The sequence below is a fragment of the Lepidochelys kempii genome, chromosome 5 (genome assembly GCF_965140285.1).
Source record: "Lepidochelys kempii isolate rLepKem1 chromosome 5, rLepKem1.hap1, whole genome shotgun sequence".
In the NCBI taxonomy this organism is placed as follows: Eukaryota; Metazoa; Chordata; order Testudines; family Cheloniidae; genus Lepidochelys; species Lepidochelys kempii.
The window spans coordinates 93,173,538-93,196,302 of NC_136384.1; the positions used below are offsets into that span (position 1 = coordinate 93,173,538).

At 39.1% G+C, this 22,765-nt stretch overlaps 1 long non-coding RNA gene across 2 annotated transcripts in view; it reads left to right on the plus strand.

The window, feature by feature from the left end:
• Positions 1-22,765, plus strand: part of LOC140911636 (uncharacterized) — a 71,975-nt gene that overhangs the window by 43,519 nt on the left and 5,691 nt on the right. For both annotated transcript variants that reach the window (XR_012159060.1, XR_012159059.2), the window contains exons 2-4: positions 10,436-10,525; positions 13,657-13,726; positions 14,710-14,776. This is a non-coding gene — a long non-coding RNA (uncharacterized LOC140911636). The remainder of the gene's footprint in view (positions 1-10,435; positions 10,526-13,656; positions 13,727-14,709; positions 14,777-22,765) is intronic.

A 22,765-nucleotide genomic window follows, 5' to 3' on the forward strand; every position in this document is an offset into this window, starting at 1 on the left:
TTGGTTTGGCACGATCTACCTTTTGTAAAACCATGTTGTATTTTGTCCCATTTACCATTGACCTCAATGTCCTTAACTACTTTCTCCTTCAAAATTTTTTCCAAGACCTTGCATACTACAGATGTCAAACTAACAGGCCTGTAGTTACCTGGATCACTTTTTTTTCCCTTTCTTAAAAATAGGAACTATGTTAGCAATTCTCCAGTCATCTGGTACAACCCCTGAGTTTACAGATTCATTAAAAATTCTTGCTAATGGGCTTGCATTTTCATGTGCCAATTCCATTAATATTCTTGGATGAAGATTATCTGGGCCCCAGATTGTGTGTGTATATTGTGTGATTGTGTGTATATAGTTTTTTTTCTTATAACCACCATATTGACTTAGTCCCTGATCCACAAAGAGACTTAGATATTGTGATGATGGACATTACAGTGCCTAACTAATGGGAGATGCTGAGGATGGGGATTTCTTAAGCCCTGCCCCTCTCACAGAGAGAAATGCCTAAAACCAGGCTGCAGGGAGGCACCTAGCTTTGCTTGTCATCCGCAGCTGGGAACCCCTCTCCTCGAGTCAGGTGGCTTAGGTGCCTAAGTCATGTCTTGTGAGAATGAGTTAGGTGCTTGCCTCATTTCATACAAAACAGCTGGAGGAGGAGGTGGTGCCACCTCCCTTATATATTTTAACCCAGTGGTTAGAACACTCACCTGGGACGTGGGAGACCCAGGTTCAAATCTGCTCTCTGCATGAGGGGGAAAGATGATTTGAACAGTCATGTCCCACACCACTGAGGAAAATCTCTGACCACTGAGCTATGGGATATTCTGATTTGTGGTTCCCCCAACCTCTCCTGTTGAAATATTTCCATTGTGTACAAATATTAAGGGTCTTTGGGCCAGAGAGAGAATGAGCGAGGGAATGACTCTGTAGCCTGGTGGTTAGGCCACCTGGGAGGTGAGAGATCCAGGGTCCAGACTCCCTGTTCCAATTACTCTTTTCCACTAGCATCTTCTACTCCTTCTCCAGAGAGATTTTGAATTGGACCTGGGAGGGTAGGTGGCCTCTGAGCACACCTACAGGATTGGAGCTCCACACGCAAGTTAGGTGGACAAACATTTGTCTTCCCCTGGTTTGTGGATTGCTCTGGGATTTAGGTAGGAGAGAGGTGCCCAGAGTGGGGCAGCAGCGTACCTGTCCAGTGGCTGAAAGTTAAACGCTGAGAGAATTTTTACTGCAAAAACGTAGGTGCCTACAGAGTCAGGCAGCACTCGAGTGGGAGTTCCGTGGGTTGCAGTGACGCCTAAAACTGGGTCTTAGGAGCCCAAGTACCTTTGAATTCTAGGCCTTTACTTTCTGTCAGTTCTAATAAAGATTTTTTTTTATTGTAGCTGTCAGTGTTAAAGGATGCCTTATAAGTAGTAGGGCCCATTCATCCTAGCAAATGAAGCACCTATATTGTTTGCTTTTGAGTTGGATGTTCGCCTACTCTGTGGGGTATCCAAAAGAAATTTAAATTACCACTCCACATTCATGGCACCAAAAAAGGAGTAGTTATCAAATTCAGCCTCAGAGTTATTACCCTGTTATTTTCTGAATCGATTGCAGAATTGGACCTAGCTTATATTGTCTGTTTTTTAAATAAACCTTAGGTTTTTCAGAAATATTTTTCAGTTCATTGGTAAATAGAACCCTTAAGTAATTATAAACTTTCCAGTCAAGCATTTAGTGCCTTGGACCCATTGACAGAGACACCAGACTGTCAAACACTAAATCAGAGAGGATATTTCCTGCTGGTTCCATCACATCAGAAAGACTCAGAGAGACTCCCCATGGTGACTTTCAGATATGACGTTTCCCCATCATTTCTGTCTCAGTTGAGGCAACTATTTGTGATGCTTAAATACTGTGCTATACAATCACATTCTTGCTATCTTCCCCCAACCCCCCTTTTTAAGCTCATTTTGGCACATTTACCACATAAAGTCAAAATCAGTGGTTCTGCTTTCAATAAGCTCTCAGTGAAATGGAACACAAGGAATCATGGGTAGCTAACTACCAGTCTGCATGTGTCACTTTCTGACTGATGCCAGTCAGAAAACATTTTTATTTCAGTAGGTTCTGTAACACTTAGGACTTGGTTGTTCTAGATAGAGCGCTGATCACCTTTCCCTCTATTAGTCACCTGTTTACATTAAGGTGAAGGCTTTAAATATAATGGGCCACACTGATGTCAGTGGAGTTACATCAGGGATTAACTGGGCCCAATAAATTTCATTTCAGTCCCTTCTAAAAATCAGATTAGATGTAGTTAAGAGATGAACTTTGATTGACACCACCAAAGAGAGTGGTCCTCCTATCTTGTGTGTGTGTGTAATTTTTGGCTGAAACTTTTTTTCAGAGAAAAAGGCAGATTTGGGCCAGCTGAAATGTTTCATGAATTTGTGTTGATTTTGCTTAATTGTTTTCCTCCATGGGAAAAAAGCCTAGATATTTTTTTAATGTAAATGTTTTTTGAAATAACTATTTCATTTTGAATTAACTGTTTTGTTTCAAATTTCCTTCAATTTTATTTAAAAAGTAAATGTTAAATGGCTCAAAACTGAAACAAAACATTTCAGGTCAAAGGAAATGTTTCAGTTGACCCCAAATTAATTTTTGACTTTTTGATTCACCAACAAAAAAAATTTAAACAATTTTTTTAAAAAAATGTGGAACTGCTCATGAACCAAAAAATCAATTATTCAAATAGCTCGAGTAATGACTGAGCAATAGCAAGTATGTAGTCTTCACTTGCCTAAGAATCAGAGACTCAGTTAAGATAAGCAGCTCAAAGTCTTGATATGTCTCTGAACTAGGGGTAAGCTAACCAGTTTGGATAAATAAGTAAAGGACTCTGACTTTCATCCCAAATCTAATACCAGACCTTTTAGCAAGTTTGAAAAATTATAAAGCCGCTTTTTATTTAGGGACAGATGGCAGCCAGTCCCTTTTCATATGTGTATAGGGTGGAGCTATTGTGTATAAGCAACAGCCTCTCCTGTCATCCTTATTCTTCCTGTTCAGTGTTTCTGACAACAACTGTGTTTTTTGTGTTTCCCTTGCAGTTGTTGCAAGCTCCCATAAGTGCAAGCTTTAAAGGGAAGGAATGTGTGAAGGGGAGAAGGTGTGAAGCCAGTGGAAAATGTGTGGTTGCAGAAAGTAGTATGTGCTGTATGGGGATGCTCTCCATGCATGCACAGAATTTTCAGAGGTCAATGAGTATGTCTACATGGCAATAAAAGACCCACAGCTGGCCTGGGTCAGTTGACTCGGGCTTGTGGGATTTGGCCTGTGGGGCTAACGATTGCAGTGTAGATGTTCAGGCTCGGGCTGGAGCCCAGGCTTTGAAACCTTGTGCGGAGGGTGTGTCTCAGAGCCAGCCTGAGCTCAAATGTCTATATTGCAATTTTTAGCCCTGCATCCCAATCCCTGAGAGCCCAAGTCAATTGAACCGAGCTCTGAGATTCAGTGCCATGGGTTCTCAATACAGTGTAGACATACCCATTGTGACTCCCCAAAGTGATGCATTTCCTTACAAAAAGGCACAGTTGACTCCATCATTACTATCTTTCAGTTTTGCCTGCTTCTTCTCTTCCTGGTTCCAGCTGCAAGTGGGAATCCATCAGTGGGGTTGTTCTCTCAAGTTTTCCAGCTTAATTATGCAAACACAAGAGATTCACACAGTTGGGCTCCAAACTTATGGGTGCTTACCAAACCTCAAACATTAAATGGTAACCCATCACTAGACTGAACTAGTGATTCAGAGTTGGAAATAGCGTGATGATGACCATCTTCACAATATTTCAGTCCAGGTTTTGGCTAGAAAGTGGTGATGTAAACACAAATGAAGAAAAGGGTTAATGAAACATTTTGAACTTCAAAAAATGTTTACCTTGGCTTCAATGTCAGTGAAGTTTGGTTGTTTCATACTTTAACAAGTACTGGAATTTAGTCACAACATACCACGCAGGTCATAATGGGACAAATAAATTTTTGGTGTAACTCCATTTGTTTCAATAAAGTTATAGCCGTATACCATTGGCCCATAACATTTAAAAAATACAATATGCCCACAACACAGTAAAATAAAATAATGTACAGAGCAAAATGCAGATAAAGATGTCTAGCAATCTCAACCCTACCTTCTGCTAGAATGTAATGTTGCAAAGATACATTGTGATGGCTAATTAGTTGGTACTATGCTTCTTGTGAGTCAGTCCAAACATTTAGTATGCTGGAAAATCAGACATTTTCTGATCCATCACTTGAAGTTAAGACTGGATATCTTTCTAGAAGGTATGTTGTTGTTCAGCCACAAGTTATTGGGCTTGATGGAGGAATTACTGGGTGACATTTTGTGGCTTCTGTTTTGCAGGAGGTCAGACGAGATCATAATGATCCCTTCTGGCTTTGAAATCTATGCATCTATTAATTATAGTCTCTTGAGCTTCTAGCTGAATTCTCTTTAACTGATCTGTTTAAGGACAGTTCTTTGAAGCACGAGATGCTGTTTGGGCACTTTTTCCCACAAAATGTTAGTTCCATTATTTGTGCTTCATGGGCCAATTCTTCTGGTTCAGTGTGGATGCTTTGTAATACCCTGCAAATGTATTCTGTCTGAAAATCTGGCTTAACCAGTTCATTCCTCCTGTGCCATCAAGCTCATGTAGGTGTAAGAGGGGAAAATGGGTATGGGTGGAGGGAAGGGGGTTCTGGCCAAAATGCTTTGTGCTCTGCCAATCCTTGGCTGTGTTTTTGGCTCCCTGTGCCTTTTGCTGTCTGGTGTAAATGTTTCAGCTGCCCCTTGACTGCTGTAACTCAATGGAAAGGACTAGCTTGCACAGAGCAGCACTATGATGAGAAGAGTACAAAGGTGAGCTTTAAACCACCTTTTCTCCACATCCCAAACCCCTTGTCAATTGTGCACTGTGTAGTTTGCCTGTACTGGAGAATATGCATCTGTCATTACTTTGACCAAATCTCCATGAAATAAGCATAATCAATTATAGATCAGACATCTGGGTAGGAGATTGGCCTATTGAATTTGCAGCCTCCCTGGAAATGTATTTTTTTGTGTGTTTGAAGCTACGTATTATGTGTAAATCAAGGCTCACAGCTGTTCACTTCAGGGCTTCCAGTGACCTGAGTGCCACTCTCACTTTGTATAAAAAATACAATCCTGATTTTGTCGACAACAGTTTATGACAAGTATGAAAGTATTCAATACCAATATGACAACACCCAACTAATTCACGACTAGAAAATCAAAATTTACTCGCCTGTGCTCTAATAGTATTTCCAGTTCCAAATATTTGTCTTTATGAAATAGTAGTAATTTTTTCTATACTTATGTAGTTGTAGTGTACAGTGGTATACAGAAGCACAGGATATCAAGCATAGCTTACTTCTGGATCTCCTTTAAAATAGGACAAGATGGGATTTGATATGTTGTAGGAATTGTCAACCCAGACACAAAAGTTCTTTCACCAAAATATAATGTGCATCCAAGAAGTTAATTTTGAGTTCTAGCTCTTTAAATATATGCTATAGACACCCCAGTTCCTGAAGGGATTTTAACAAAAACACTAAAATAAGAGAGGCTTGCATGTCAATGGCTTAATTGTTTTCACTGGTTAGTTGTTAGTTTTGGAGAAAACTCCTTTATTTCTACTACCTTCAAGAAAGCCAGAAAATAAAATCTTCTTCTGCCGTCTGGGTCAATTTAAAACAAATGCAACAAAATTGGCCCTACTTGAAAATATATTGTGCTGTTTGACTATATTATAAATACTGTAGGTGCAGTTCCTCCCACCTCCCACCTCCGAAGGTTGAAATGGAAATTTCAGTCCATCTTGATTTGTCATTTGTACCTCATGTTAATCAGCACTGGAAGAGAGACAGAGTCACCCAGTCTCTGACCTAATTTCACACAGCATCCCCCTGCGAAACTGCCATTTGGTGACTCGGAGGACAACGAATAAGATAGAGGTACTGGAATTCTGCCATATGCTATAACATATGGACAGTCAGTTTACACTACATTGAATTTATGTGAAGGTAATGACCCTCCCATTCAAATATATCATATTATCTTACCTTAAGTCCTTAGTAATAATACTTAGCACTTAAATGGCACCACACAAACATTAACTAATCCTCACAAAACCTCTGTGGGTAGGCAAGTAAATATTATTCCTATTTTAAAAATGGAGAAGCTGAGACAGAGACATTGAAAAACCCCAAAGCTCCACATGAAATCAGGATTAACACACAGGACTCCCAACCTTCAATTCAGTAATGCAAACAATGCTCCTACTCAACTGTTAGCTTTTACATTTAGAGGCCTTTGAATTCTGTACCTTTTTGTGAACTGCATCTGCAATGATCTTTATCGTGCATTTTCAGTGACAGAGACATGTAGCTGTCAACAGTTCCACAAATATGAGGAACATATATATTTAAGGTTTCAGACCTACAAATGCTGGGACAAATTCAGTGGTAACATAAAAAGAGGTGTAAGTTATACCTTGATAAATCAGTGTGAGTTGGTGTAACACAGTGAGGACCAGATTTTGCTCTTAATTCTGAGGGAGGGTGTATATGTGGAGTAGCACTAGGATTTACTTCAGTGACATGATTCCACATTTACATTGATATAACTGAAAATAGAATCTGTGTTTGGGGACTGGAATGTGTGATGCTGGCAAGAAAAGCAACCAACAGGGGATTTTCAGAAGATGTATCAAAGCAGCCATCTCTTTTCCCCCATCCCACATAATCTCCATCTTACACCTTTGTATTGGTTGTTTTTCTGCTACAGATGTTCCCCCTAAGTATGGAAAATATACCCATTTAAACCCACACTGAGCTATACCTCCTTACTGGATCATAATCTACACGACACCAGAGACTGGCCCACAGAATGGAATTTAGTGTTAGTGATCACTGCTTGGCTGTATAGATCAAAAATAAATTTCCAGAATCCATTTTCTATTGGTGTCATTCCTGATGCGTGTGCTTCGCACATGATTCTGAGTATGACTCATTTGAAGGCAAATAGAGGTTTTTCCAAACTGTTCCTTTAAACAGGATTCCTATAAAATATGTAATTACTTTTGATTTCTAAGTATGTATGAAAAGATGCCTATTTCATTTGATCAGTGCTTAGACATGATGTGAAAGGTAATTAATGATATAACAAACACACAACCTATTTCAAGACTGGGGACTTACATGCTTAATTTTAAGCACATAAGTAGCTGCAGTGAAATCAGTGGGCCCACTTGTGCTTATAGTTAAGCACATGCAAAAGCCTTTTCAGGATCAGGACCTTCAGTTGTAAACTCTTGAGGGCAGGGACAGTGCCTTCCTACCATTTGCACAGTGTTAAGCACAATGTGGCTTCAATCCCGAATGGGGAATCTGAGCACTACCATAATACAATGAATAAATCATAATAATTTGCATGTTTAACATAATTATCCAAAGAAAGATGCAAGGTACTTAATCTGGTACATTTATAATACATGATGTTATACTATAATATACAGTATATGCCATTTATAATAGGAAATGATCTGATTGTATATTCAAAATATATTATTTTTATTGGTACACATGCTGCAGATTATATGTGCGATGATCATATGGGCCAAATTCATCCCGCAACTATGTATATTTGAAGTCAATGAAGTTAGCGGGAGTGTAACCAAAGGCAGGATTTCTTGTGATATATTTGAATTGGAGGGCCCCATGTTGACATAAATTCAGTGCAATGTAAGCTGACTGTACATATGTTATAGCATATGGTAGAATTTCAGTTCTCATCGCTCTCTTATGCCTCATCCTCAGAGTCACTGAAAGGTTGTCTCATGGGATGACCCTTTGTTAAATTAGGTCAGAGGCTGGAGGATGCCATGTGTCAATTCCATTGCTGAATAATATGGCAGGGTTAAAACAGCTTGAAAGAGACCTTTTTCATTATTTTTCTTAAAGAGGGAAGAGTCAAGCTGGTGAGGCTATTCTGGTTTTACTTTGTGGTGGTCACACTGACTTTATATACCACTCTTCAGATATTTTTGAGCCATAGACTGACTCTGGCTTGAATTTACCTTCAATAATTTTGTTTCCCGCACAGCTTTGGTTTAAGCATATTTGTCTCACAACTGACTCAAAGCAGAGATCAGAATTCTGTAGGTTGAAGATGCTTTTTACTACTTTGGGGTGAAATTCATTCTACCTGTATAAGGCCCAAGTATTCAGGGAGTGTGGTGGAGGGGGTGGGGAGCTGAAATCCAACCCCCAAACAAGGGCCAGGATACAGGCTTAACATTTCAGCTTATGGGCCAGTTGGACATAGTACTCAACTCACGGAGGAGGGGTGGATTTCACTGGTTTTGCATAAGCCTGGTTCTGCAGACCCTCCTCTGGCCTTCCCTGCCCTATTCTGCCCCCAATATAGCCTTCTGCACCAGTCTGTGTGGGGAGAGTGTGAAGCCCCTTCCTGCAGTGTGCCAGGGGGATGTTCAGGTACCCCTATACAATTGATCAGAAGGTAAAACTCCTGAGCAACCCCTCTGTGGGGCTTAAATTGAGCCAAAGGTCTTGCAGTAACCCTCCATGTGAAGTGAATTTCACCCAATGCTTTCCATATTAAGCACCTTCTAGTGCTATTTTACAGTACAGATTCAAAAATTATTAATATTTTTGCATGCAGCATTAGTTACTTGTGCCATATTGAAGATACGTCCTGAATTTCAATATTGGTAAATTGGTAATTTTGTTAAATGAATAACTACTTTTAAAACAAAATGTCACAAGCAGGAGGCTTAGAAAGCATTGGAGACCTATATTCAAATCTAAAATTAAGTCACCAGAGAAACTGGTCATTTCATTTTAACTTCAGTTTGTCTGCAAAATCACAGCATCATTTGGCCTCATGGACAACTGCTTGGCCTACAATTTTAATAGCTTAATTTAATATCTTAATTTAATTTTAATAGTCAGTCATGGATGAAAAAATTCCATACCCCTGAATGGTGTAACTTTGCCAGTAAAACCTGAGAGTAGACACAGCTACATGGACAGAAGAATGCTTCTGTCGATGCAGCTAATGTTGTTTGGGGAGGTGGTGCTCCTTCTGTTGGAGTAAGCTGCATTCTCACTAGGGGACTATGCAGGCAGAGCTATGCCAACATAGCTATGCCTGCATAGGCTCTGTGGTATAGACATAGCCAGGTTCTACTGAAGGCCTGGAACAACAGAGGTGGTATGAGGGGTGATGTCATGACTGAAATGTATTTGTAGAACTGTGAGGCAGTAGGAAGCAGCAAAACAGCTGCCTGCAATGTGCTTAGCTTTAGCCTGTGCGTTTTTTCCATCATTTTGTAACATCTTCCATCTGAGGATGCCACAACGTGCCATGCAGTGATGTGCGGCCAAAGTTTTAACAAGGGGCTCCCTCAAAAAATTTTCATCTCAGACCCCATGTTTTTTCAATGGAGGAAAGGTCAGGGAATGAGGTTATGTCCTAAAACTGTGTCTACAGAGAAAGATCAGGGAGAAACACAAAAATAAGGGAAGTTCATGGGGAGGTGGTTAGTAGGACTGATAAACGTTTTTAAAATGTTGGTAAGATGGCATCTGTGATCCAGAATGTTCCAGGATTGCTATCCAGAAATCCAGCAATCACTTGTTAAGGTTGTCTCTGATCAGGATGCATTTGATGATTTCAGCCATTCTTAACCTTAAGCCTCAGGTAAAGGATCATTTTTCTTCAAACTTGGCTTTTTTATAGGTGTTAAGACCTAAAAATCAAAGAAAACTGGTCCAGTAGTTTTAAAATTTATGGGTGGTTAAGTTCAGCCAGTGCTTCCTGAACTGGGACAACTCTGACACAAGTGTCATAGGGACACTAGAAAAAAATCTGCAAAACAGGTAACTTTAAATATTCATAACTTTAAAACTTTGTATGTGTATATATATATATATATACACACACACACACACACTATCCAAATGCAATATATATATATAAATCAGATTATTTGTCAAAAACAATGCCCCCCCAACCCCCAGGATTTAATAGTTCAAAAATGGAAGAACTAATTTTCCTCAAACTTTCCAGAAAGCTTTGGGCTGAGACCAGTCATGGAACATTTCTGGCCACAAAGAATTTGCCTGAGAAAATTACATGGAATTGAAAAATGTGGTTAACCTTAATTAAAATGTGCGTTCTTCATGTCTGCTATAATATTGGTTTATTTTGTGAATAAATACCCTATACTCTTCTAATGCAATATTTGTGAACAATTACCAAATATTAAACAGAGTTACAATTCAGTTATGATCCTGGAATATTAACAACATGACATATTTGCCGTATTTTGGTTTTCAGTGTCCTCCAAGTCTGCATATTCCAGGTCTTTATCATTTCAAACTACTGTGAGCCTGACCTCATCACAGAATAGAATCTATCTCAATAGAGGTAAGGAAAAGGAGAAGAGAAAAGTAAGATTTGTGCATTTTAAACTTTGTTTGAATTGATGTAATGTACTCAAATGATTGAAGCGCAGAGTACAGTATGTCTCTCTTGAATCAGACTCTGGATGTAGAATATTGCTTATCTTCATTCTTGTCATGCATAGCTCTCTTTCCCCTCCTCCACTCACTATGTTCTTTTGTGTGACAGTTGTGGCCCTTTCAAGTACATTTTCTTATCCATATTATATGTTATTCTAGCTCTTTTATTTAGGATTTTTCACACATCCTTCACATCTCCTTTACTGTCTCCAGTCAATAAGCACTAAGACCTAAATACTCCTTTGCGCTTCATGGCAATTCCCTTATCACATGCATTTTCTGTTGCCTCAAGGCAGATCTGTACAATTTTTGTTATTGAAATCTGGGTTTTTTTCCTCCCAAGCAGATGGAGAATGTGTAAATGTGTCTAAAGACTGAGAATACCATTAACTTGTTTCTTACAGAGCCCTGGGAACCACAATGTCTCTCTAGCTCCTTTTAAACCGAGATGAAAAAAATAGGAATAACAACACCACAATACAAGCAAAGCAACTTTAGCACATTATTGTGTCTTCCTTATGGCTCTGACTTCAGAAAAAAAGATGCACTTCTGCTACTGTGCATCAATCTTTTGCTCTTTGCAAGAGAACACAATCCCAAGACATACATGGGCTGGATTTACGTTATTCCATTAAGTATTGATTGTAATGCTTGAAGCCTTTATTGTTGCTATTTATCAGAGCTTTTTGCACTGAGCTGGGTAGAAAGTAACACTGCCCAGCTATTGCTTATTGTGCACTTCACAGCCAATCGGGCATAAAGGGGTCAAAATGATAGATTCTATTCATTTTTTCTTAATTCAGAAAATTCAGAAGGGACAGCTTCATTAACTCAATTTGCTCAACAACTGGTGTAAAATGAAGAGCACTAACTTTCTAATTGGCCAGCCAGAATTAGAATTACTTTACAAAGGTTGGATGGTCTTCTCTTACAGCAACTATAGAAAGTGAACTATATAAATTCAATAAATGAAAAAGATTAGGAAATGCTTTTTTGGCAGGAAGACTGGTTAAATCTTATTATTGTTATCAAAGCCCATCTAGACTCCCTGCTTTACTTCAGAGTGGAGTTATAGCTTCAGTAAAACATCAGATTATATTCAATTTTATTTAAAAAAATTAATCAGCAATATTCTAAACAAGTGATTCTATGACTGAATGAAAAACTATAAAGCTATAAAGTACCAAAGAAATATGCTTTGGCCCCTTTATGAGACATTTCATACAAGTTTTCAGCTCTCTTGATACATTTTTCAAAAATGATGACCCAGAGGACTGCAATTTTAGAAGGCAATTGAGTCAATTCATTGTCAGAAACCTGTCAAATTATATATATATATAAAAGGAGACTGAAAAGTGTGACAGGTGAGATCAAAGCCAACAGTGTGGGATCAGCTGGGCCAGAACTTCAGTGGTATAAATCAGCATAGCTCCGTAGAAGTCAAATCTTATTTGCGGAGATTCTGACCCATCTGACTGTATATGGTAATTTTAAACACAGTAGGTACCATTCTCAGCCTGACCATTTGACAGGTCTCATAGTTTGACTGCTGCCTTCATTTTAATTTTGGAATTTTTCAGTTGGTGATCTTCCTTTAATTGCAAACATCATTGAAGTAAAAGCTGTGTTGAAATCTACAAGATGTATTATTTGGGAGGTGAAAGATACCCTTCTATCATGCCCCTAAAAGACAGCATAGTTCAGTGTAGGGATTTAAGCAATGCTGATAACAGCAATGAGGTCACCCAATTCACAGTCATGTTATGGATTCTCATGGTTTGATTAAGACTGTTTTGTTCAAAATCAAAGTTTACAGAATTTAGTCCTAGTGCAGAAATTTGCTTCATTTTTTGTAAATAGATCTGAAGATTACTATGCCTAAATAGGAAGTATATCCTTGACAAAGATCTCCGAAATAGATTTTTTTTCATATTGGTGAAATATTTTGCTTTCTTATTTAAAATTTAAATCTTATTTCAAACTTACTTGAGATATTTAAAACATACGTATCTATCTAAATCTGGATGCAAATCTCAACCAAACATATTTGATGACTCCCATTGTATTCAAGTGTAGTCGGATAGGGCCCAGGAATATGGGCTAGAAGTTCCTGGCTTTGTGTAGGTGCATAAGGTGGAAGAGAGTCTGTCTTTGTGCTCCTGTGGAGGAGAGAGGCACAGTCTAACTGGCGAGTGTGGACAGTGCTCCAGGCTAGCACAGCTGACAACAGTGTTCTGAAAGGCTCAGAAAGGACTTGAGAAGAATTTAATGAGATACAGTCCAAAGCGCTGCTTCCTAACTCTACATTGCTCAAAGCAGCTAGCTGGGTGCAAAAGGGAGCACATTCCATACAATGTCAAACAGTGGCAGAGCTGATAGGGCCAGAAGAGCAGTTTTGGCAAAGCCAGCCAGAATTCCTCCAGGGCAGCAGTTCTCAACCTGTGGCCTACAGGCCACTTGCAGCAATCAGCACACAGCTGTGGCCCATGTGACATCCTCAGGGCCTTACAGGTAGTGTATATATATTGTCTGGATGCGGCCCCATAGAGAGCTGCATATGTGGCCCACAATGGTAAATAGGTTGAGAATCACTGCTCCAGGGGCTCCCACTGGCAAAGTCGTTCATCCTTATCCTTTATGGAGGCCCTGGCTAAAAAGCCATTATCTGGCCCTGTTTGTTTACCGTTGTATATAGAACAGGAACAATACATGTTCCAGCCACCCATGGCTTTTTAAGACATTGCTAAAAGGAGAGAGAGTAAAGTGTATACTTTAAACCTCCCAGGAAGTATTATGTTATAGACTCATCTATTCATTTGGTCTGTGTCAACGTTGGCAATTCAGTAGGCTTTCCGTACTCCTAGAGCCAATTCTCTGAGCACTTTGGGATCTTCTCAGTTTGTTATATTACTAACATAATTTCTGTCTCTCTGCATATATTTCATATATACATACAATGAAATTATAATTTATAGTTGGCTGGGGGGAAAAGAATATCAAAGACAAATAATTAATTTGAACAATTTTGATGTATAGAAATGAATATCGGGTATTCAGCATTTAGAAAATCTGATGATAAAGTCCCTACCAGAAGGAGTAATTGCAGGTAGGTGACTGTCTGTCTGTCTTTGGTGAATAATGCTAATTCATAAATCCTTCTAGAGGAGTGAACTGGTTGATAGTCCTCTCCCTCTCTGACACTAGGTCAGAGCCTGTTAGCTAAATACATTTAAACTATGACAGTCAAAAGTAAATCCTAGTCAAGAATTTTTTGCCTCAGCTACAATCAATTGTCTCTAGTTGTGCCCCCTTAATACTCACTTCTTTAAGGAGGGTGGACAGGGAAGGTGAAGAAAACAAGTATGTGTCTTATTTTTAAATTTAAAAAATTAAAAATATTTATTTGGCTGTCCCTGGGTTCAGTTTTGTGTTGGAAACTCAGAACATACCTAACTCGTTACAGCCATTTGGAGACATGACAGTGTGCAGTATGCAGCATTGTGCATTCTTGGACTGGGTTGCCGACAATTGTTTTTGGATGTAGAAACTTCTTTGAATAGATGATGAAAATGTAATATCTCTCTGTTGATGGATTTTTATGAGTATGTGGGTAAGAGAATCATTCAGTTTGCTGAATGTAATTCCAGCTCAACTCATTCACCATGTTGCATTTGGGATGCCTTTAAGGCATCTGCTTATGGAAGGGCGATAGGATGTGCTGCTGGAATAGGAAATGGAACTTGAATAAAAGTGGATGGCCTTTTAAAGCAGCATAAACTGGCATTCAGCCTGGGTTTGTATTGAAATTATCTGAAATAACTTATGAGATGCTGTCCAGTAAATAGAGTTTATCATCTAAGGAGCCACAAGGAAAAAATCATTTAAAAAACTATTGTAAGAATAAAGTGGATGTGAGGCTATAAATCTGGAACTGATAGGGCTGTCTTTATAAAATTCATCATCTCAGGCTTAGTGAATTATGATGGCATTGGTTATTGGATGGACCCATATTGTCAACTGAGGTTCTAAAATTGTTTCTTTACTAAACAAAGACAAAGCCAATTCTCTCTCTCTCTCTTTTTTTTTAAGGCATCACTTCTGCTGCTGCTACTTGTGAAATCTTTTCTTTTCATCAAGAGAAACAGCCATTATCCCTGTAAGTGTTTAATGGTGGCCACCTTTACAGCTCTTTCCCTTGTTTACTATCACCATGGAACCACTGGATTAATATGCCCTTATATGTATTATGTTGCTTTGTATTTCAAGTGGCCACCCTCTGAGAGAAATTAAAAGTTTGGGGGTTAGCTTTCAGTAACAATGTACATATATAAATAGCGTCAAATGAGCAGTAGAAAGGGAAGAAGAAATGAGGTGGGATGAAGACCAATCATTCAGGAAAAGAGTGGTAAGTTAGCGGAAAAGGTTAAAGAGAACCAAAGTAGAGCATCTGTGGCTACATCAATGCTCTGAACTAGGGGTGTGATTCCCCAGCTTGCGTAGACATACTCCTCCTAACTCTCATCTGAACTAGCATGCTAAAAATAGTAGAGTAGCTGCCCTGGCATGAGCAGTGGCTGTACATGCTAGCCTCCCCAAATACATATCCACGGCGATCAGGCAAGTTTCTATTTGGGTTGCCCAGCCCATGCTGCTACCCATGCAACCGCAGCTACAGTACTATTCTTAGCATGCTAGCTTAATGAGAGTTAGCATGAGTATGTCTACACTAGGGGTAGGCAACCTATGGCACGCGAGCTGATTTTCAGTGGCACTCACACAGCCCGGGTCCTGGCCACCAGTCCGGGGGGCTCTGCATTTTCATTTAATTTTAAATGAAGCTTCTTAAACATTTAAAAAACCTTATTTTTGCAAGTTTTGCAAATATTGTTTTTTAATTGAAAGGGGTGTGTAAACCCCCAAAATGGAAAAAGGAAACAGACATGTTTAGCATATGTATGCATGTGTTTACTATGTATTAGTCCAAACAGTGGACCTGTCTCCATCAGAACTTCAGTTTCTAAGTGCTTGATACAAGGTTCACTATCGAGATAAGGACCCACTGTGAAACTTGAATCCCCATCCTGAAACTCATTGGGTGAAATTCTGGACCTAACTGAAGTCAATGACAAAACTGTATTGACTTCAGTGGAGGCAGGTTTGGTTCTATTTCTGATGTCCGAATGTAAGAAGACCTACTTTTTAAATAGGTTGTAGATGCTAAAATAAGTGGAATGTACTTAGTGCATCCAGTATACCTCTGGCTTTCTAATTTACACCTCAGAGGTATGAACAAGAAGGAAGTGAGAGAGAATCTTACACTGCTTTTACTTTATCTCCACAACAAACTGTGGTGATCTGAAAATGGGGCATCTGCTTACTAGCTGAATAATACAAAGTACAGTGAAATGTATAAGAACCAGATATTTTAAACTGCATGGGTGTGCTATTTCTTGCTCGTTTGCAAAACTCACTAGATACCAGTAGTTTAGGGAGGTGTGAAAGCAAGAGAAAGGGAAATTACAGAGGAGAAAATACACAGCATCATTAAGTACCTCTTTCCATCTTCTGGCAGCTCTTCTTTTAATTCTTTTCCTTCTAATGTTTTCTTAATTCACTCCTTTATTTTCTGGCAGCCGTGCTAAATGTTGAAGAGACAATACTTGTTCTAATCTCACTGAGTCATGTTCGGGTAATTAATTCAAGCTCCAAACATTTTGATGTGGATTTCTACAGTTAATTGCAAGGTTGGGTAACCAACCCACCAGTGCTACTAGGAAGCAGCTGGAGGCATGTAATTCAGTTTTGATCCATCTCAAATGTATAAGCTCTACTTTGGTCCTACAAATGCTATAAAATGTTTTATATAATTAATTCATATTAACATTTTAAAAATATACATTAGAACATAAGAATGGCCATATTGGGTCAGACCAGTGGTCCATCTAGTTCTGTATCCTGTCTTCAGACAGTGGCTGGTGCCATATGATTCAGGAGTGAACAGAATACAGCAATTTATTCAATAATCCATCTCCTGTTGCCCAGTTCCAGCTTCTAACAGTCAAACATCATAAAGTATTTTACTCAACACTTAAGAATATGTCCATTTAATACAGATAATAATTTAGAGCCCAATCTTACTTTTCTTTTGCACACAGTGGAATGGATTGAGGGAATCAGGACTGAGCCATGAAGTTGATTTTTTCTGATATATAACTAAATGTTGAAGAGCAGCATGCTGCTTATCATATTCACATAGGGATTCTTGACTAAACTATTTTACCCTCTATGTGCATGGACTTACACTGTGCAGACCTCAGAGCACAAGGCCCTGCACTGTTTTAAGATGGCCAGGGCTTTGTCGATTTCCCAGATCAGTTAGGGCCTGCTTGTGCCATTATTGCTCATGGTGAGTAGTACCTTTCTTTGTGTAGTTCCAGCATGGGTAAGGGTGGCAAGAATCAAGGCATTAGAGAACAGAAGTGTAGCATAAACAACTCCTCCAAAAATAAAACAAGTTATCAATATTGCAGATTCTTATACAATCACTTCAGAAAGAATAACATCCTAATATGAAGTAATTAAAAATTATGTAAGATACAGACCCTCAATCAAAACATATACTATCACTTTCCTTGGCTGATTTTTCCCTCCTTTTTCTTTTCTTAAATTCCATTTATTTTTTCATGTTAATCCTCATCAAACACTTTACAGTGACAGTAAGATGAAGGATATCTCTTTATAGCACCAGGTACAGAGGCCTACAGAAAGGAGGAATGTACTGAGAGGGGATAGAACATAAACTAAGAGAGCTAAAAAACCAGTAAAAATGAAGATGAAACTTCTGATGGGAATGGTGCAGTGGTTGAAGATTAATGGCAGTTATATGATAAAGTAAATAGGAGGTGAATAGGAAGGTTTCATGGTAAGGTTTCGAGAAGGAAGTCAATTGGTGACTATGACTGATGAGGTCAGAGAACGTTGGATGGGGCATCTGAACAGACGTAGTGACACCCAACTGCAGATAGTCAGTGGGAGAGGGAAGAGTGTACTAATTTTATGCTTTCTCGTTGGAAAACTGAAATGTGAATTATACATGTGCAGAGACACTCTTCAACTAACTTCATTAACACCAAGCAAGAAGCAGAATGCACACCAACATTTGATGTACATACTGTAAAAGGATGAGTAGCAGAGCTTCCCCTTAAGGTGTTTATGTAGCATTGGGGAACTTTTTTACTCATTCCAAAACATATAGAGGGAAGAGGTCAAGGCTGGAAAAATGACCAGCAGAATAAGTGGCCGCAGCAGCAAGCAGCAAATCAGACTGTTTAAATAGGAAGGTAATGTATATTGGATTCAGAAATGGAGAGAAGCTCACTGGAGGTGACAAATTATGGGAGAATATGGACAGATTTCCTGTATTACAGTTCCCTGAAAATTTAACCAAATGCTTTCATCCTCCCGCTCCCCACCCCAAGTGCAGAGATAAACATAGCAGAACCCGGGAAGTTTCACATAGCAACAAGGCAGGCAATGGAGAAGCCACTTTAAGAAATTCTGCTTCCTGTGTACCTTGTGGCTGGTTCTGTAGCAGTGTGAACCAGGGACTTGCGGAACACGAAAAAGTGTGGCTAATGGGACAATTTAAGAGGAGAATGGGGAAATTATATCTATTTGTAGTGGCTGTACTGTTGATCTGTGGTCTTGGGTTGAAGGTACTTTTCTCCCAGAGAGTTCTCTTGAACAAAGCCCATTTATTCAGATTTTGTTCAAGTCCCTTCAGATAATAGGCATCTAGGCAGAAGACCATAAAAGAGGGAACTGCGAAGTTAAAACAAGATGGGATTAAGGATTCAGCAGAGACAGGATCAAGGCAAGGATGAATTCTGGCCATGTTCCAGAGGTGGGAATAGGCAGATTTACAGAGAGGAGTGACATACAGTCAAAATACAAGGGAAAAGTAGCTCAGGGTCAAACTAAATTAAGTGTTTAAACGTGCTACTTTCCTTTTGTTCTGGGATCAGAGTTATTCCTTCCAGCCAACTGGTCTCACTTTAAGATAAAACCAAACACCTTCCTTCCCCCTAAAACAGCATAAGTTAAAAGAAAACATATGTGCTGCTGCCTTTCTTCCTCAGACTGATCTAAAAACAATGCAGTTTTATTTATAAAATCTTGGGAGAAGACAGAGATAGGAAGAAATGCTTCTGTTTTTATTCTGTTGGGGGTGTTTAGTTGAATGTTTTCCTCGTCTTGGAAGATACTTATTTATAATTAATTCTATGTAAAAACTGGACAAGGGCAGCACAGTAGGATATAGTATGATATTTTTAAAAAATTTTCTGATTGAGAGATAACTCATTTAAATTACCTTTCTAATCCGCACACTCTGTCTCCTCTCTCTAGGCACACCAAGGAAATCATATACAGAACACACAATGATCTCATACTGAACGCTATGTTATCTCATTTCAGCAATGGAGGGATTAGATCTGTTAGTTCCCATGCTGACAGTGCACTGGCTGGCTCAGTGTCGTATGTTTCTCAGCAGCTTTCTGGCTTGCTTTTTATCTTAAGACGAATGGGCAAATGGCAGTGAGCTTTCAAGCTTTCTGAAGTAGGCCTGCAGGATCTTCACCAGTTGCTGGATGGTTTATTCTACTTATGCTCTGAAAGTTATATTTATGCTTTTGTTTTGATAACTACATTTACAGGAGAGGCTATGGGAAAACATTCTTAATTTTTATACAACTGCTCCCTTAAAACCATAAAGAAACAACTGGCAAAATGCAGAATGTAGTGTTTATGCAGACTGTGGTTTTGGTCTGAATTTGCCTATTTGCATGTGTGTAAAAGCCTTACATATTTGGAGGAATCTTTCAAAATTTCCATGAAACAGTGTACACTATTTTTCCCTGTTAGTATGACAGCAAAACATTGGCTTCAAATTTTCACATTTCTTTTTATCATCAAGGTGGGCTGGTTACGATTAATCGAATCAGGGAGATGGTTTTATTCCTAACTCTGTGATCAGGATTGTTTGTCACATGGTCAGGAGTGTGTGCAGAAGCCATTGTGACTCATTTTCTTACAAGCAGCGGCCGCTTGTTTTGCAGCACTCTTCTAGCCGATCACAAAATGTTGGCTTTCACCTTTCTGTGCCTGAGTTTCCCCATCATGATAAGTAGGTTAATAGCATTTACTTCACATGTGTATTGTGGGGAGTAATTAGATAATGTTTTTAATGCACTTTGAGATTCTGGTAAGGAAGAGATGCTGCTGCAGCACAAAGTATTTGATTTTTTTCCTTCCTCAGGGCTGGAATAAGACATAGGCCTATAGTGCTTATGCCTGGGACCCCAATTCCTGGAATTACCTGATCAGATCAGAATTTCAGCTTTCACTTTTAACAACTGTCCAGTCTTTTTGATTGCAAAGAAAAGCTTGAAAATGTGATTCAAGTGAAACCTGGGATTACCTGAACCTGCAGGGAGTCTGAAAAATAGCTTTAAGAAGTGCCAATTGCCCCATTCATCTTAACTCGGAAACCTGACACCTCTCCAAGGAGAGGAAGGGTAATGACATGGGGTCATGGTGGCTTTGGGACCATGGTAGGCCCCACAGATTGTCTGATTTTGCCTAAGAAGCCTTTTCTTGAGGTTATTAGCACACAATTCTTTCTGTGCCTAGACCCAAGCTCTGACACTTCCAAGAAGTATGAGATTGGAATTACAAATATTATTTCATATGAACAGTATGGTAATTTATATGGGAATGGAGGTTAGACATCTTGTCTATGTTACAGTTAAGATGGCTGTTAATAGTCACAATTAAAAGGATGAAGAGTCAGAGAAGCAAATATTTATATAAATACTGTACATTTATTAGTGTTTACAATGCATGCTGCTCATCTGCTCAGCTTTCATCTGAAATAACAATGTTATGAGGCAATAAATGTGGATGTAGTTTAATAACAGATGTTAAATGACATAATTTATTTAGAAATGTTAATAATTACTGCAGTGGCAGCATATAAAAGTATTGCATCTTATGTTAGATATTTCTTATGTGAAATCCGGCAGAGGGGGTGGGATTGATATCTTTACAAATAAAAAGTCAGCTGAATAAAGTTATGATAGCTCTAGAGAAAGACAAGAAAAAAAAGGTTTAGCAATTTTAATGGCAAAGTTAAACAAGATGTAATTGTTTCTTCTCATTTCTTTATTCTGTCAGAGCCCAGTCCTGCATTCCTGTCCAGCAAAAACCTTCCTGAAATTCGCAAAAAGAAAAGGAGGACTTGTGGCACCTTAGAGACTAACAAATTTATTTGAGCATAAGCTTTCGTGAGCTACAGCTCACTTCATCGGATGCAGCTGTAGCTCATGAAAGCTTATGCTCAAATAAATTTGTTAGTCTCTAAGGTGCCACAAGTACTCCTTTTCTTTTTGCGAATACAGACTAACACGGCTGTTACTCTGAAACCTTCCTGAAATTGGAGTCAATGAGAGTTGCTTAGCACCTCTCAGGACTAGGCCCTATTGGTAATGGTATGGAACTATAGTATATAAAGCTCTTGTCATCTGCATAACTTTTAGCATCTCTGTATGTAAATAGACTATATGTAAAAACTCAATTTCTGAGCTGTGCTATTCTGTGGCTTCCATTTTTGCCTCCATAAATGGGTAGTGAATTTCCTAATGACTATTTGTGCCCACATCATTGCTTATTTTCAGGCACAAAATTGAATCATTATAAAAGGAGGCCATCTCTAATAGTCAGGCCCAGGGTCTGTCTTTATCCTTAGCTGAGTACACAATAGAATTGGTGATAAACTGTGAGTGAAATAGTGGTAAAATGTTAGTGATCTAGTGCAGTGTTTCTCAACCTTTCCAGACTACTGTACTCCTTTCAGGAGTCCGATTTGTCTTGTGTACCCCAAGTTTCACTTCACTTAAAATCTACTTGCTTACAAAATCAGACTGCACACTATTGTTGAAAAATTGCTTACATTCTCATTTTGTCTTTATGAAATTTTAGTTTGTTCTAACTTTGCTAATGGTTTTTATGTAGTCTGTTGTAAAATTCGGCAAATATCTAGACAATTTAATATACCCCCAGGAAGACATCTGCGTACCGCCAGAGGTACATGTACCCCTCTTTGAGAACCACTGATCTAGTGTTTCCTGATTTTTCAGACAGTAATGTTGCCTCAGCCTTTCACAATAGAGACTGAATGTATAATATATGGATACCATGGATCAGTAATATATAATTGATTACCTACAAGAAGTTGGTATAGCAATAGATAATCCTCACAAAAGGCCTAGTCCTACAAATTCTTACTAACACAAGTAGTTCTCAAGTCTGTTTAAGGGAACAATGGTTAATGTCTCACTCCTGCTCTCATTGGATTTAAAAGAAGTTTAGCAGTTGATGTCAGCAGGAACAGAATTGGCCTAAAATTGTCATAGCTGTAACATGCAGTTTCCCAAATGAGTGTAAGACTCCCTAGAACACAGGGCTGCAGAGCTACCAAGCAGCTGTCATCTCCAAGCTGCTACCCAGCGGCAATTCCAACCAGTTTGTGCTCCACTTCCCATAACCCACTGTGGACACGGATCATGGGAAACTCCTTCTCAAGGGTTTGACAGACAGCAGCCTCCTGGCTCCTGATTGGTTCCCTGCCCTATAAAACCCAAGAGGCGCTCCAGGAAGTGTGTAGGCAACAGCATGTAGCTGCCATGATAGCGCCTGAATTCCTGGCTTTGGTCTTGGCTTGATTTGAACTTCACCTCCTGAGTCAGACCCTGAAACCTGACTCAGACTCTGATCCTTGGTGTTGAGCCTGACCTGGAATCTGACTATTAGCTCCTCCACTTCTCCCAGCTGCAGGTTTGCACATGCTCTGACCTTTGGCCCTGACTGCCCTTGTTGGGATCCTGACAATGGAAAATTATGGACAATTGTGATGTTGCGTATCCGTTTCCCCCAACATTTTGGGCCTGATTCTGCTTCCATACTCTTATTGAGTAGCTGCTTGCCCCACAGGTAATTCCTTTTACCATGAACCAAATTCTTCTTCTAGTTCATTTTATCATGAGGCCAAATGCTCAGCTGGTGTAAATTGGAATACCTCAATTGTAGG